The sequence below is a fragment of the Pteronotus mesoamericanus genome, unplaced genomic scaffold (genome assembly GCF_021234165.1).
Source record: "Pteronotus mesoamericanus isolate MK-2021 breed Mesoamerican mustached bat unplaced genomic scaffold, CSHL_Meso_final contig_50, whole genome shotgun sequence".
Taxonomy (NCBI): Eukaryota; Metazoa; Chordata; class Mammalia; order Chiroptera; family Mormoopidae; genus Pteronotus; species Pteronotus mesoamericanus.
In genome coordinates, this window is record NW_026555186.1 from 20,560,812 (window position 1) to 20,577,523 (window position 16,712).

Below are 16,712 nucleotides of genomic sequence, written 5' to 3' on the forward strand. Positions count from 1 at the left end.
TGGAACCTTAGGCGCAAGAAGGTAAGCAACTTAAGGAGTGATGTTAGAAGCAAAAACTCAACCCAGGTAGTGGTGCTGCCTCGGGAAGTCTTAGTCTCTGCGGTGGATGGTGAGGACGCTCTTGGAATAGACCCAGCAGGTGGGCTCAGCGCTAGAAACTCCAGGAGGGGCTGGGTGAGGCCCCGGGAATGGCCGGGCAACTTCTGCTGCCCTGGTGAGAGATGATGAGAGAGAACAAGAGAACAACTTTCCCACGGGCCCGCCCGCCCGGCGCGGCTGCGCTGCTCGCGGGTCTGCGCGGGGTCAGGGCGCGGCGCCGCCCACGCGCGGCTCGGGCAGGAACCGCGGACGCGGGGGAGCCCGGCTGGCGACGGCGAGGCGGACCAGGGCGCCGAGAACCAGGCCGCGGGCCCCCGGCTGCCGGGGCAGCTGGAGCGCTTTCGAGCGCGGGGTTTGGCTCCTGTCGCTTCCCGTCTCGCCGAACCGGCCTCCCCGCCGCCGGAGCCGCCGCGAGCCCTCGCCCAGCGCTGGCCTGCGGGCGGCCGGGCGCGCCAGGAGAGGGCGCGGAGCCGGCGGCTCGGGGACGCGGACCCAGGTACGGGGCGGCGGTTCGGGGAGTGACGGGGCGCGCCCTCCCCGAGGGCTGTGGCCTGGGCCCAGCGCTGCCCGCCGCGGCGGCTCCGGGCCCCGCGCCCGCCCAGGGGAGGACGCGCCCAGGGCTGGGCTGGGCTGGCCCGGCCCCGGCGCCTCCCACCTCCCGTGCTGGCCTCAGGTGATGCGGCCGCGGTTTAACTTTCGCACCTGAGGCTCTCCGGTGGCCTCGGGAGCGACCCGGGAGGGTGGAATTACACGGGGACTGAAACGCGAGCCAGGAGGGGCGCCGGGGGCGTGGTGGGGAGGGCAGGCTGCGGCGGCGGTGGCCGGGCGGGTGTCCGCCGCCCTCCGGGTCGGAGTTGAGGAACTACATCTTGTTTCACCTCGTGGGAGCTGGTGGGAGGGTCGGCACACACCCCCTTCGGCGGCCGGTGCCCTCTGCACGGATCCGCTTCTTTTGTCTGGTCCGTTTCGGTGTCGGCGTGGCAGCTACGTTTGTGGCAGCCGGGGGTCCGGAGCGCACAGCCTGGGCGCGACGCGGAGGTCCTAAGTAAGCTCTGAAATGCGGCGGGGGCGGGCGGGAGAGGGTCCGGGGCGGGGGTGGGGGTTATTCCTGCTTTAATTAACACTAGCAGGTTTATATTACCCTGTTGGTTTAGAAAGCTTACCCAATATTTTTTTTAACATCTAATAGTTTTAAGTGCACCTGGGAGAGCATTCATTAGTTAACTTCAAAGGAGCATTGTGTGGGCAGGTTACTATTAAATTATCCCATTTTATAGACTAGACAGCTGAGGCACCCACGAAGGAAAATGATCCTAAGAAAACCAAGCGTTCAGCTGTTGTGGGAGCTGTGATTAGAGCTCGTCTGACGGACAGTTGTGCTTGGTCCACCCAACCTCAAACAAAATTTAGCACGCATACTGCCTGTCTGATACTCATTTTTATTTACTCATTCATTACTAAAACCTTTTCTTTAAAAAATGAAGTTGAGTTCTTTCAGACTCCTGGAATAGTTCCCCTAAAAGTGATACTTAAGAGACCAGAATCATTTCTGGTTTTTTTTTAATCCCCAACAGAGGATAATGTTTATTGATTTTATTATTATTATTATTATTATTATTTTAGAGAGAGGAAGGTGGAAGAGAGAGAGAGGGAGAGAAACATTATATGAGAAAGAAACATGGATCGGTTGCCCGTGTATGCATCCCCACCGGGGACTGAACCACAGCCTTAGTATTTGCCCCGACGGGGATCAAGCCCCAAACCTTTTGGTGCAGGGGAAGCTCCGACCAACTGAGCCACTTGGCCCGGGCAAGTTGTTGGATAGGATCACTGGATTCGTAGTAAGGACTACATTTCTTTTGTCTTTCATCTGTCAAACTTAATGAATGTTTGCCCCTGGGACCCAGAGATACTTAGTGGTCATCAGAGTGGAGAACCTAAATGTTTAACGAATAAGTAGAATGGAGGAGGCAAGTTTCTAGGTATCCCTAAATATTGCATAGCAAGTTTTATTTTCTCATAGAAAAGAATTACAAGTTTAGGAGAATAGTAATTTTAATGCAAATTACCTTGAAATCATGTACTTGTTTTAAGTAGAATACCGTAAGTCAATCACATGTAATACTGGGGCAGTATTAAGTGGGGGGTATACTTAATATAAAAGTTTCAACTTTACATAAATGCAAGTGTAGATCCTTATAATTTAGAATCATAAAATTTGTATCCACGTTCTATGTTTTGAATGTAATACAGCTGGGTCAAAATGGCCTCATCAAAATGTAAAATTGCTATTTTCAAAAGTTATTAGCAAGTTGTATGTGCAACAGATTTTCCTGATGACACCAATTACCAGATACATTCATTTTCTTGATTTCTGGGTTGTTTGAAAATTTTATAACTATTACTGTATGTCATATATTATAAGTGCCAGAAGTCTGTTAAAACTGTATTAGCACTTAAGGTGATATTGCCCTGATCCCTTCGAATTACTAAGGAGTTTTTTAATAAACATGAAATCATTTTCTGAGGGAACAGTTAGAAGTAGGTAATTTTCAATGCAGTCTGTAGCTTGAGAACAGGGATAATACTGTGGCTACAAATATACTACAATCCAGTGCATAACAAATGCATAATCAGGAGCCTATAAAATGAAGGGCTGCTATCCTTTTGATAATTAAATGGAAAAGAGTTCCACTGTTTAGCAGCCAAATCTCTCTCTTTAACTGAGAGTGAATGATAACTTTGAGAAAAATCACAGATTTTGAGATGCAAACTATTTTTTTAATTTTAAAAAATTATTTTTCAAGAGAGGAGAAGGAAGGAAGAAAGGAAGAGAATCAGTCTGTGAAAGATACATCAGTCGGTTGCTTCTCTCACGCCCCTACCTGGGAGCCTGGCCCACAACCCAGGCATGTGCCCTGAGTAGGAATTGAACCAGCTTTTGGTTCACAGGCCAGCCCTCAATCCACTGAGCCACACCAGCCAGGGCTAAATGCATATTATAGAAGTGGCAAGTAAATTATCAGTGGACAAATAGAAGTGTGCCCTAGAATAGCCCTAAGATGAGAAAGTAAAGATTATCTCCTCATTATACACATGGTTTGCCTCCCAGATAGTGGTCCATGCCCATCTCATCTTGTCCATAAGTCGTACCTTTCCTCCGACCCTCTGATCTCGGACCTCACTTCATCTTCTATTGCCATGTTTGGGCAGAAGGTAGTTGACTCAGGAAGCATGGAGGCTCAGGGGGGAACTATGAGAACATCTGTTTCATATATAAAAAAACTTTTTTCCCTCAATTTGGAAATTTAATAGTTTATACTTAAGGTCTAGTCAAAATTTCCCCTTAACAAAGCCCCAATAAGTAGACAGTCCCTAATAAAATAGGACATAAAAATGCGTACATTAAAATATCTTGTTTTGGCCATAGTATACAATAAAATGTACAAAATCTTGTCTATGAAAACTGAGTATCCTTGGTAAAGGAAACATTAACCAGTTGCTTAATAAGGTGTTTTGTTGCTTTCTTAGATTTTAGAAAATATTTGGGGAATGACTTGAATGGTAAGTCTCTTACAAAAGCTACCCTGAGAAAATTGGAGTCGTTACATTTTTTATCTTGATAATTTTCTTTGTAGCAAGGAGAAATAGAGATTATTCTAATAATAATAAAAGTGTCCTCAAGTTCCACAATCTCTTTACCTTCACCGTCGGTTTAGCTGCTGGAAAACTGTAGGGGGGGGAAAAGTCGATCATTAGCACAGGTTTTAAAAGCAGCTTCAAAACATTATTCACAAAATTGGAGATAAACATGAGGATTAATCTAAATGAGAATTGCTGGGCCTACTTTAAAACCTTTTGAAAAAATTTATCCAAAAGGCCAAAATTGAATTATGGACACTAATTAGTCAGCACGCAATGAATGGTGTAGACCTGTGAGCCAATGATGTAATAAGTAAATAGGGGACTGTCTACTTAAAGTTTATTTCATAAAGAAATTAAACACCAAGATATATTTTTTTGGTCATATTCAGCTCTAATTTTGGTTTTTAGGTAGAATTTATTCTTTCGCAGACCATTTGTCTTCTGGATGATGTGTAAATTGTATAATAAATATTTATATAGCTGTACCTGTTTGACTTAGAACTAGCGAAGTGTTTCAGTTTCTGTTATTTTCCTTGATCAAGTACCCACTCCTCTCCACTTTAAGCATCTAAATCCTCTCTATCCTCTAAGACCCAGATGGAATGGAGGGTACCATTATCCTAAACTTGGTTTCCCATTCCTGTTTTTACACCCGTTGCTACATATGCATGTATTGTAAAGAAATATAACATTGTTGCACATGCTCTACAAATTTTTGTAACTTAGTTATGTTGTGTGTTTCATTCTCTACTGTGTTTCTTTCTTCAGCCTTTTTCTTCTTTAACATACTGTGCAATTTTTTCCCACAGTTTAGTTTTATTCCTGCATAGTATTACATTGTATCAATGAACTAAAAAGTATTTGTCAAATATCCTATTGATGAACACTTTGATTGTTTCCAATTTTTTGCTAATACCATAAAATGTTGCTAAAACTAACATTTCTATATGATATAATAGTATCTTAGGCATATACAATGCTAAGAGTAATAATGAAACTCCATAGATATGCATTTCATTTTTACCAAATCTTGCCAAATTGCTTTTCAGAATGTGCCTAGTTATACTTCCCCATAGTGGTTTATGAGATTCTTCTTGTTCTATATTGTTTTTCCGCTTGGTATTGTTAGACTTTTACATTTTCCCCAACGTGATTGGCGTGAAATGGTATCTTGTTTTAATTTTCATTTTCTTGATTTTTGGTGAACTTGAGCACTTTTCTTATGACTGTGGGCCATTTTGGTTTCCTCTTCTGGGAATTGTGCTTTCACAGCCTTTGTTCATTCTTCTGTTGGATATCTGTCATTTTAAATTTTTGTGCTATAGAATTAATTATGGACATTATCCATTTGCCTATAATATTTTCAGATTTCTTCTTCCTGTTTCTAAGTTGTCTCTTAATTTTGTTTGTATTTTCTTGTACTGAAGTTCAAAAAGATAAATATTTTATATTTATCAATATAGTTGACTGGGGTTTTTCTGCAACAGTTTTAAGACTCAGCATGTAGTTGCACCCTTTGTCTTCCTAAGATTTGCAGCTAAACATTCCACACGGGCATATACATAAAATTATGAAGCTTTAAAAATTTATGTAAAAGTGCCCTAGTTCAAAATTGCATCTAAATAACAGCCTCCTGGGCAGTTTTTTCTAATTTTTCATTAGTTTCCTATGAAGATGTAAAATAAAATGAAAACATACCACAAAATCAAAAAGCAAAAAAATAATAATAACCTCCTAAAAACCAGAAGGAAATGACCTTAATTAAGAAACAGACTGTACTCTATTGAGAGGAATTTCTGTACATCAGCACCTGCATATCCCTATCCCACCCTCGCCTCTTGGTACAGACAGTCTGATAAATACAGTCCCAGAGGCTTCTCTCTGCCCCTTCAGTCAATCACTCAGATACTTAGGTCCTCTGCCACTAGCAAACTGGGAAGGCAGTCTTCTGCCTCTCATCACTGCTCTGTGAGGCAGAAAATGCTGGATTTTTTTTTTTTTTTCATTTTGTGTTCCCAGCAAATTCCAGGAAGACTTAAGGCAGAATGTAAGGGGTTTGCAGTCGGTGCCACAAAGTTTTGGGGACCAGGGACACAAGAACCCTGATGATAATAAATAGCAGCAGTTGTGGTTACAGTTGTGTTCATGGGTCATGGCAGTTGTACTCCCAGAGAAACAGGTAATAAAAGAAAGATAGTGCAAGATGCCCCCTTGAAGAGCAGGGGAGAGAACGGAGGACCAGGTGGTGAAGGCCGATTAGAGATGGGGAGACTGGACTCGGTGCTTTGTATATCAGCAAGCCATGCCGCTGCAGGCCTGAGCAGGTGGGCATGGAAGTGGCCATGGGAAACTTCCTCATTCTGTCTCTTTAATACCAAGTCTGGGCAGTTCTCCCCATGATTGAAATGTAGAGGAAGAGACAGAAATAAAGCAGCCTAAAATGAAACCTCTGAAATACTGTGGAACAAAGGAAGATTTATTACTGAAAGGAATTGTATTAATTTCAAACACTTGATAAGTATCACTCTGGATATGAAACACAGGAATACTGTGTTTCATATCCAGAGTGCTCAATTAGTGCTTCAAGAGTTCTGCGAATAGTGAAATATTTAACCACTTCATCGCTTTTGTCAGTTGTTATTTTAGAATTCTGTATAAGATTTGTATGGGGCGGGGGAGAGTGCAAGTGCTGGGTTCTTACATGTTATTCTCAAAAAAAAATTTGAACTTTCAAGAAATTTTACAAATTGAACATGTTTCGTTAGGGGATCTTACTAATCACCACAAATAGGTTCGATATGAAACTGTGGAGGCTGAATTTACTGAGAGTCATGAGTAACTCCAGAATGTAGGATAGGTGAGTGCATCAGGCGTCTGGAAACACTTAAAGAGAGCCCGGTAAAACCCTACATACCTGAGTCTCGAAAGGCCTCATGGAATGGGAAGATGGAAGAAACAATCGGTGTAGCATGGCTGCCTTAGGATTGCAAGCAAAATCTTAATCTCAGTATACCATCTAAGAGCATCACCGAATCTCAGGGCCATGCCTGCGGAAGGATTGCACAGGGGAGCTGTCTGCGGATGCATTTGCTGCCAGACGGTGGTCCACTTATAAGAACAGCAGAATAAATGATAGCAAATTGAGAATGTCATAATGTGGATTCCACAATTCCAAAGAAGGGGGGCGTGGCGGGGCGGGGCGGGGGGGGGGGGAGTACACAATAGCAAAACAAGTGTTACCAAAGTACCCAATATTCATATGGTAAAATAGGCATGTGGGCAGAGTTTTGGGGACTCTTTTGCCTGATCGGGCCCTGCTTTATTTTTAGAATGGCTAAAGGAGAATGCTTCTGATGTCACAGAAACACTGATCAAGACTGAATGTAGGTTTTGAAGCTTGGAGCTAGTTACTGCTTTCATACTGACCTTCTGCACTTCCTTTGCACAAAATCATGGGAATAGTTTGGGAAGTTACTTAACCTCTCTAGGCTTCAGTTTCCTCATCTATGTAAAAAGACAGTATTCCCCAACTCACAGGAATATCCTGATGATTAAAGGAGCTAATGCCACTTAAGTGCTACAGTTAAAAATAGTCGCTAGTACTTATTTAAAATAATACCAACCCCTGACTTTATGTTTTATATGTAGAGATTTTAGTTTTAAAAATGTACAGTGTATACTGCTTACTGAAAATGGAAGAAAATATTTATCTGTCAACAATTAAATCTAAAAAAGTAAGCACACAACAAGAGCAGAGGCAGAATCATGGATACGACGAGCATTTTGCCAGAGGGGAAGGGGTTTGGGGAAATAGGTGAAGTGGTGAGGGGATTAGGAAGTACAAATTGGTAGTTACAGAATAGCCATGGGGGTGTAAAGTACAGTCTAGGAAATGGAGTAGCCAAAGAACTTACACACATGACCCGTGGACATGAACGATGGCGGGGGGATGGCCTGAGGGAGTGGGGGGTACTGGGTGGAGGAGGGCAAAGAGGGAAAACTGGGACAACTGTAATAGCATAATCCATAAAGTAAAATTACCAAAAAAAAGGAAAAAGTACTATTTTATGATGCATAGCTTCATAAAGAAGATTATAAATCATTTCAGTGCATCCAGTAACATATAGTTACCAGAATGTAGGGTAGGTGAGTGCATCAGGCATCTGGAAACACTTAAAGAGAGCCCGGTAAAACCCTACATACCTGAGTCTCGAAAGGCCTCATGGAATGGGAAGATGGAAGAAACAATCGGTGTAGCATGGCTGCCTTACAGCTGATGTCTTGAAACTCAGTCTGTGTTCCAAAACAGAGTCTCTAAAATTCAGTCTCTAAATAATAGCTTCAAAAGACCGAAACCAGCTTTCTTTGGTGGTGGTTGCAACATTTACCCTGGTCATGCCAATAAATTGTGTCCTGACTTAAAGGAGAGTTAGGAAAGAATGATTTATTTTTTGTCTTGCCTGTGTGTACTTGCTTACTTGCTCAATCATTTGGCCTGTAGGTGCCCACTCCTGTGCTAACACGGCAGCGGATTGACCTGTCAAGGAGTTTGCAGCTCAGCAAGGGAGGCAGACGTGGAACAAGTGTGAAAATTGTTCTTAGGAAAACTAGAAAGGCCTTTGGAGGAAAATAACAGGTTAAGGAGGACCCCCCCATCATAGACATGACATAAAAACTGCTCTTAGTGTTAGGGTGGGGTTTCTAGGCTCACTGGTCCAGAGGGTTTTGGGGTTTTTTTGTATATTTTTTTCCATTTTCATTTAGTCCCCTTATATCCCCCTGCAATCACACACACGAGTCCTTTTATCTTTTTGCTCAATCCCTCTACCCCCTAACCTCCCCGCTACCTTAACTGTCATTCTGCTCTCTATCCCACTTCTGGGAACATATCTGAAGGAACCAAAAACACTAATTTGAAAGAACATAAGCACCCCTATGATCATTGCAGCATTTACAATCACCAAGGTATGGAAGCAGCCCAAGTGTCCATCAGTAGTTGAGTGGATAAAACAGCTGTGGGACATACACACAATGGATACTACTCGGCCATTTAAAAAAAAAAAAGGCTTGGGTTTTAATACAGCCATACAGGAGGAGACCAAAGCCTTGGGTACACATAAGGGAGGGAGTTGGGAAATGAGACCGCCAAGTCGAGCCAGCATTTAGGAAAGGCAGCACTTTTAGTGAAACCATAGAATAGAAAAAATATGATCCACTGATAGTATAAGGAAGTCTATATTGGCCCAGTTTCTGAGTAGAAGGTGGAAAAAAAGTATCATCTGCAAAGTCTGTATTGAGCTTTAAAAAAACTTACAAAAACTTTCAAACATACAGAAAAATAGACTGGTATACTGAATCTTCATGTATACCTCAGCCAGCTTTAATAGTTATTCTGCCATTCTTGTTTATTTTTTCTACATTATATAATAATTTGTTTCTACATTACATATTTTTGCCTATTAGTAATCCAAATTACAGTATTTTCTCTCTAACTTAGGAAGCTTTAGAAAATATAACAGCATTATATATCATATTCACAAAATTAACAATTATTTATCTAATACCTAGTTCATGTGTAATTCCCCCCAATTGTCTTAAAATATATTTTTCAGTTAATTTGTTTGAATCAAGATCCAAATAAGGTCCACACATTGCATTTCATTGATATCTTAAATCTCTCTGTTTCTCCCCCCTCTTTTGAAAATTGGTTGAAGAAAGCAAGTCATTTTTCCTATAGAATTTTCCACATTTTGTTTGACTACTTGTATCCTCGTGGTATCATTTAACAAGTTCCTCCAGTCTCCATGAAATGACTCTTAGCTTTAATGCTTGAGTCAATCTGGTTATTTATTTAAAAAAAAAAAAATATGCACAGTGCAGAGTACTTCCAATTGCATTGCATCAGAAGGCGCGTGATGTCTGGTTGTTCAGGGCTAAATTGTGTCTCCCCCATATATATTTGTTGAGCTGATTCCCACTGCTTGATAGTGTGCCTGTATTTGGAGATAGGGACTTCTTTAGAGAGGTGATTAAGTTAGAGTGAGGCTGTTTGGGTGGGCCCCTGTCCAACCAACTGCTATCCTTGTAAGAAGAGGAAATTTGGACTCATAAAGAGACATCAGGATAGGTGCCGACAAAGGAAAGATCATGTGAGGACACATGAGAAGGCAGCCATCTGAAACCTCAGAAGAAACCAACCTTGAGGTCCCTTTGATCATAGACTTCGAACCTCCAGAACTGTGAGAAAATAAATTTTTATCATTGAAGCCACCCAGTCTGTGATACTTGTTATTGTAGCCCTGGTAAACTAATACAGTTGTCCTATTTTTAATTATGATTATTTAGTTATGATACTAGGATTGATCTTTGAGTACAAGTGGTAACAGCCTTATATATTGATTATAAAATGCTCCATTGTTTTATTCTGATGGTTTTAGTATCGACTGATGTTTTCTCCCCTAAATCCATCATTTTATTAGGGGTTGAAAATGATGAATATATTAATCATTCTATTTTATTAGTGCAATGCCTTTGTACTGAAGAATATTTTCTCACCAACTAATTTGGTTACCCTGCAATCGTCTGTATAAAGGTAGCATAAGGGCTTGATTTTATTCTTTTCCTTTGTTTATCCATTTTTAGATTCTGACATCATCCAAGTCATCTGAGAATTTTTAACTTTAGACTTTAGGACTTGAATTTATACTAGTAGGGTGAGCCAAGGACCCTTAAACTGAGAAACTTACCTAAAAGATATTCCTGTGCTAGTGATGTCCCTTGAGCACCTGGCAGATTCAGTGTGAAACTGTTCTTCCTGGAATGACAGGTCCTCAAACAGGGTCCTGTACTTGTCTCATGGTAAAAATGAGTTCATAGTCCAAGATTACAAAACTCAGGAGTAAATGAGTGAAAATTTATAGACATAATTGAGTGGGAACTTAGACCCCTACAAAATTTAAGTGAACCCAGGGCTCAGTAGTATCATATTCTCTTCTCTATCCATACTCACAACCTTGGAGATTTCTCCATTTTCATGGCTTTAGAGAACAATCCCACGTTTAAATCTCTCGCTCATACACTCTTCAGAACTCCAGAGTCTTGAATCCAGCTGTGTGCTTATTCTACTTGAAAGCTGAGTTGATGTCTAAAACTTATATCCAAAATGGACTCCTGATTTGCCCCTCCTGTGCTACCTGCATCCTTCCCGGTATCAGTCGATGTCCGTTCCATCCTGACATTACTCATGCCAAAAATGTTACAGCTATCCTTGATGCTGCTTTATCTTAGACCCCATATACAATCCGTCTGGACATCCTGTGTGCTCAGCCCTCAACATATACCCAGGATTTGACCATCATATACCCCCACCACCGCCTCCCCCAACCCAAGCCTAATCTTTTGGCTGGATTCCTGCAGCCATGTTTTTCCATTAAAATGGCATTTATCTGGTAGAAGAGTTAACCAATGGTTTTCATAACCATACTTCTGCTTCATACTCAGAGAATTTTATTTAAAACTAAAGCTACTAAGCCATTGAAAAAGTGCTACTTGTTTTCTTTTTTCTAACTTTAATTATGAGTATGTAAGAGTTTACTGGGGAGGTGGCAGGATTTTGTGGAAGCAAATGGTATACCAGGATAAGCATTTTAAATCAGACAGAATCATATGAGAATTTAAATCATAATTTAGTCTCTGAATAGGCTTTCCCCTCACCACCCATTTAATGCAGTAGAATGTACTTAGGGAGAGGTTTGGCTTGTGAGTGAGTTTAGTGAAGATCGTGATTTCCATGTGATCTGTTAGAATGCCCTTTCAGTACCCAAAGTGAGGGAACAGTAGCTCTAGTTGCCTCTACTTCAGTTCAGAAACATATATATAGTCCTATGCAAGGTATTTAGTAGTACTGTGAGTGACTCTATAGACTTGAGACACTGCTTATGCCCATTCTCTGGAGCCTACAATTTAGAGGAAGAAACAAAGGTACACATTAGTATAGTGCTGGTGGCACAGTGACATGAGTATTAAACAGAGGCATAGATGACAGATGAACTATTATTCAAAGGAAAGTTTGTTCAGGAAAGACAAAAACAGTAAAAGTACTAGGGGCTTTAAGTCCTTTTTAGGGAGAAGATGATGGGATAAGTAAAATAAATAAGCCCCAGTCTCTTAGTTTCTAGGTTAGTGCTTTTTTCTACTGGGAGATACCTACTTCTTTTGGTCTCCATTACCTAGCAGTCTTTTGCAGTAATCTAGTATAGCTGCCTCTGTGTCCAACAAAAAGCTTCCCTGTAGAACTACTCTTTTGCTCAGGAGAAAAAAGGAGTTTGAAGCCACCTTAAGATGTTTATCTTTTCTGCCACTTTTTCCTCACTGAATCCTTTCTTGATTATTGATACTTGACCCATCAAAAAGAACATAATTATCCAATAAAGGTATGGCAAGTTAGATAACTAATTATTAACCTACAGTTTATACCAAGCTTTATATCATATTAATGTACTTCACATAAAGTAATAGATTTTAGCCCTTTTATATACCCTTCTGAAAAATCAGCCTGACAAGTATTTGGGAAAAGAAAGCTCTGTGGGGGAGCCCCCCAAAGTGGAATTTATGTATAAAAAATTGTGTATATATTCTTACATGTTTAAACTTCCGTCACTCTTTATTTGATGCAATACACCTATTGAAACTTTTTTCCCACTGCTCAAAACAGTTTCTGACCTCATCGATTTTGATGCCTTTTAGTGCTGCTGCTGTTTTTTGTTTCACCTCTTCCACATCAGCAAAACATTTCCCTTTGAGGACTATTTTCTTTCTTTTTTTATTTTTTGTTTTTGTTTTTAATTGTTCAATTACAGTTGGCCCTCCTTTTACCCCATCGCTCTCCCCGGTCCCCCACCACAACTCCCCCACTTCGTCCTCCCCCACTGTCCGGACCCATGAGTCTTCTGTCCCGTCCCTTTGCTTGCCCCTTCCTCCTCTTTCTCCCATTATCCCCCTCTCCTCACCCCGTCACTGTCGGTGTGTTCTTTATTTCCAAGCCTTTGGTTCTATTTTGCTCATTTGTTTTGTTGATTAGGTTCCACTTGTAGGTGAGATCATACGGTATTTGTCTTTCACTCCCTGCCTTATTTCACTTAGCATAATGCTCTCCAGTTCCATCCCTGCTGCCTCAAAGAGTAGGAGTTCCTTCATTCTTCCTGCTGCATAGTGTTCCATTGTGTGAATGTACTACAGTTTTTTGATCCACTCATTTACTAATGGGCACTTAGGCTGTTTCCAGCACTTGGCTATTGTAAATAATGCTACTATAAATGTTGAAATGCATAGGTTCTTTTGAATTGGTAATTTAGGATTCTTCGGGTATAGTCCCAGCAGTAGGATCACTGAATCGAAAGGTAATTCCATTTTTAGATTTTTGAGGAAATTGCATAGTGTTTTCCATAGTGGCTGCATGAGTCTACATTCCTACCAACAGTGTACTAGGGTTCCCTTTTTTCTACAACCTCACCAGCACTTGTTGTTTGTTGACTTATTAATGATGGCCATTCTGACCAGAGGACTATTTTCATCTGGGGAAACAAACAAAAAGTTGCTTTGTGAGAGACTCCATGAATAGGGAGGGTGGGACTTGGAGGTCCTGCCATTTTCAATCAAAACCTGCTCAACATTCAGCACAGTGTGGGTGGTTGCACTTGTATATCATCCACCATGAAATAGGCAAATACACTGAGTCCTCAAAAAAAAATTCACTGAAGCCAAATGCAACCTCCCACAACACCACCAGTTGGTACACTGATAGAGATAGGTTCCTAGAACCCTCACCTAGTGGAGGAAGCCTGTGCTACAAGGGGCCCACCCTCCAGAAGATAATTCCAGTTTTGATTTAATTTGTTTTGTTTTGTATGGGGTCCTCCCTCTTATTTGACCTCAGGATTAAGCCTTAAATGTTTCCCTCTGAAAATCCTTACAATTTTGTCTATTCTCTCCTACCCACCTGGCTTAGAACCCCTGTCACCCTCTCAAATACTTTCATAATGCAAGTGTTTATTATTCTTTATGTTTTCTGACAAAATAGTAGGTGCTCTGCAAATACTACTGGATGAAAGAATATCTATAGCCTCAAAATACAACTTAAAATTTTTTTTAAAAAAACATCTGATTTTATTTTTTTCTTGCTATTGCCTCTTTTGGTCCAATAAAAATTAATTGGCACTTTTCTATAAAATGTGTGTGTGTGTGTGTGTATCTCCTAGATTGCTCAGAAATCTCCAAAAATGGCTAAACACTAAATGTATCTCTTGGAACAAAACCTATGGACCATTATATGGTGATTTCTAAGATTTACATATGAATACAAATATACACACATCTTTTTGAAAAGTATATTTCAGCATTGCTCACAACTCTTTAATTCTGTATGTAATGTCTTTTCTTATATTTTCTCCCTAAGAAAGTAGTGTGTGACAAGTATTGTGTGAGAAGAATGGATCTTCAAACTATTATTTTATTCATCTTTAAAACTTATTTTACTAAAGAATGTTGGCAGTTAAAATGGGAAATATTAATCAAAATACAGAAGTTACAAAATGTTTGCATTTCTCTGATGATTTTTTTTCTATAATTCTTAAAGTTGTCACTTGGATTGAAAGCCTGAAGTGAACATTCAAGACCATATATCTGAAGTATGTTTGTGAGAGAAAGAAAAGGGAAAAAAATATTTTAAAGAATAAAGAGGTGATATTCAACTTGTAGCTTAAGAAGGTGTGGGAGAGGGTAGGGTAGGAAGTATCTGGTAGCTGCAATAGCATTAAATTCATATTGATTTTCTCCTTCAGGTTTAATATGCATTGTGTCCTATCTAAGAAGTCAAGAAGCCCTGGGGAGGTAAAAGAAATAGAGGGAACGTAGGTGAGAGCTGATTAGATGGTTTAGATGGTGATAAGGTAGTTTGAACTATTGAATACTTTTTTATCAATAAAAGTTGAGTGCTTTCAAAAATAATGTGTTTGGGTATGAATAACAGTGTATTATGTAGAATCGTTTAAACGGGTAAAAAAAAAAAAAGCTGTTGAAGTTGACTTTAACATTTTCAAACCCCCAAAGTGTGTAACATCAACAATTATTGAAGAAGATTGAGGTTTCTCTTTGTAACTCATGATCTAGATAGTTCTACAGTAATAAATTGTAGGCTTCAATTGCCATTTTAGTTACTGTGGCTACCAAGTCTAGAATTATAGACTTGACCATTTAGGAATCACCTGTTCCAGTCTCCTAGCTGTACATATAAAGTATCTGATACCCCTTTTTTTAAAAATATATTTTATTGATTATGCTATTACAGTTGTCCCAATTTTTCCCCCTTTGCCCCCCTCCACCCAATACTCCCCTTCCCTCCAGCAGTCCCCCACATTTAGTTCATGTCCATGGATTGTGCATATAAGTTTTTTGGCTTCTCCATTTCCTATCCTATTGTTATCATCCCCCTGTCTATTTTGCACCTACCAATTATGTTTCTTAATCCCTGCACCTTTTGTCCCATTATCCTCCTTCCCCTCCCAGCTGATAACCCTCCAAATGATCTCCATAGCTATGATTCTGTTCCTGTTCTGGTTATTTGTATAGTTGTGTTTGTTTTTTAGACTCAGTTGTTGATTACTGTGAATTTGTTGCCATTTTAATGTTTATAGATTTGATCTTCTTATTTTTCTTAACTAAGTCCCTTTAACATTTCACATTATAATGGTTTGGTGATGATGAACTTTAGTTTTACCTTGTCAGGGAAACATTTTATCCACCCTTCCATTCTAAATGATAGCTTTGCTGGATAGAGTAATTGAAGTTATAGGTCCTTGCTTTTCAGCTCTTTGAATACATCTTGCCAGTCCCTTCTTGCCTGCAAAGTTTCTTTCCAGAAATCAGGTGATTGTCTTATGGGAATTCTTTTGTAGGTAACTGTCTTCTTTTCTTCTGCTGTTTTTAAGATTCTTTCTTTATCTTTAACCTTTAGCATTTTTATTATGATATGTTTTTATGTGGTTTTCTTTGGATCCAACTAGTTTGGGATGCTCTGTGCTTCCTGGACTTGTATGCCTATTTCCTTTGCCAAATTGGGGATGTTAAAGAAAACTTTTTTTCATTATTTTTTCAAATAAGTTTTCAATTTCTTGTTCTCTTCTCCTTCTGGCATTCCTATAATTCAGATGTTAGTATGTTTGGAGGTGTTCCAGAGGGGCCTTATACTATCCTCATTTTTTTGAATTCTTTTTTTCTTCTTCTTGTTCTGGTTGAATGCTTATTTATTCCTTATGTTATAAATTGTTGATTTGAATCCCAGCTTCCTCTCCTCCCTGACGGTTCCTTGTAAGTTTTTCTTTATTTCATTTAGTGTAACTTTCATTTCTTCCTTTATGCTGTTGCCACACTCAGTGAGTTCTCTGAGCATCCTGATCACCAGTGCTTTGAACTCTGCATCTAATAGGTTGGTTATCTCTGTTCTGTTTATTTAATTTTCTTGGGTTTTGTTCTGTTCTTTCATTTGGGCCATATTTCTTTGTCTTCTCAATTGGGCAGCCTCCTTGTGTTTGTTTCTGTGTGACAGGTGGAGCTGCTTTGACTCCCTATCTTAGTAGCATGGCTTATTTTAGAAAAGGCACCTGTAAATTGTGTAGGGTGGAGCCTTGGGTAATTACCAGGGTGGGGCAACCTGCTTCACTGCTTTGTGGCTCTGGCTGGGGGGAGGGCTTGGAGAGGGGACAGTGCTGCTGCCTGGCTTCTGACAGTTTGCCCAGCACTCACTCATTTCCAGTCATTTCACCGTCTTCCCCAATGGGACTGGCACTCTTCCAGCTCTTGCCCTGGTGGTGAATCCCAGAGTGGGTGAGTTTGCATACATTCTAAGTCTGTGTGGGCTCTTTAAACAGAGTCTCCTGAAAATCCGGCAGTTTATTCTGCTGCCCCAAACCCCA

The 16,712-nt window shown here is 40.3% G+C and overlaps 1 protein-coding gene across 1 annotated transcript in view; it reads left to right on the plus strand.

Annotated features, from left to right (window-relative positions):
- The first annotated feature begins 533 nt into the window (after positions 1 to 533).
- Positions 534 to 16,712, plus strand: part of RNF180 (ring finger protein 180) — a 156,635-nt gene continuing 140,456 nt past the window's right edge. Inside the window, exon 1 of the mRNA XM_054578406.1 lies at positions 534 to 595. The gene's annotated coding sequence lies outside the window, so the exon portion shown is untranslated. The remainder of the gene's footprint in view (positions 596 to 16,712) is intronic.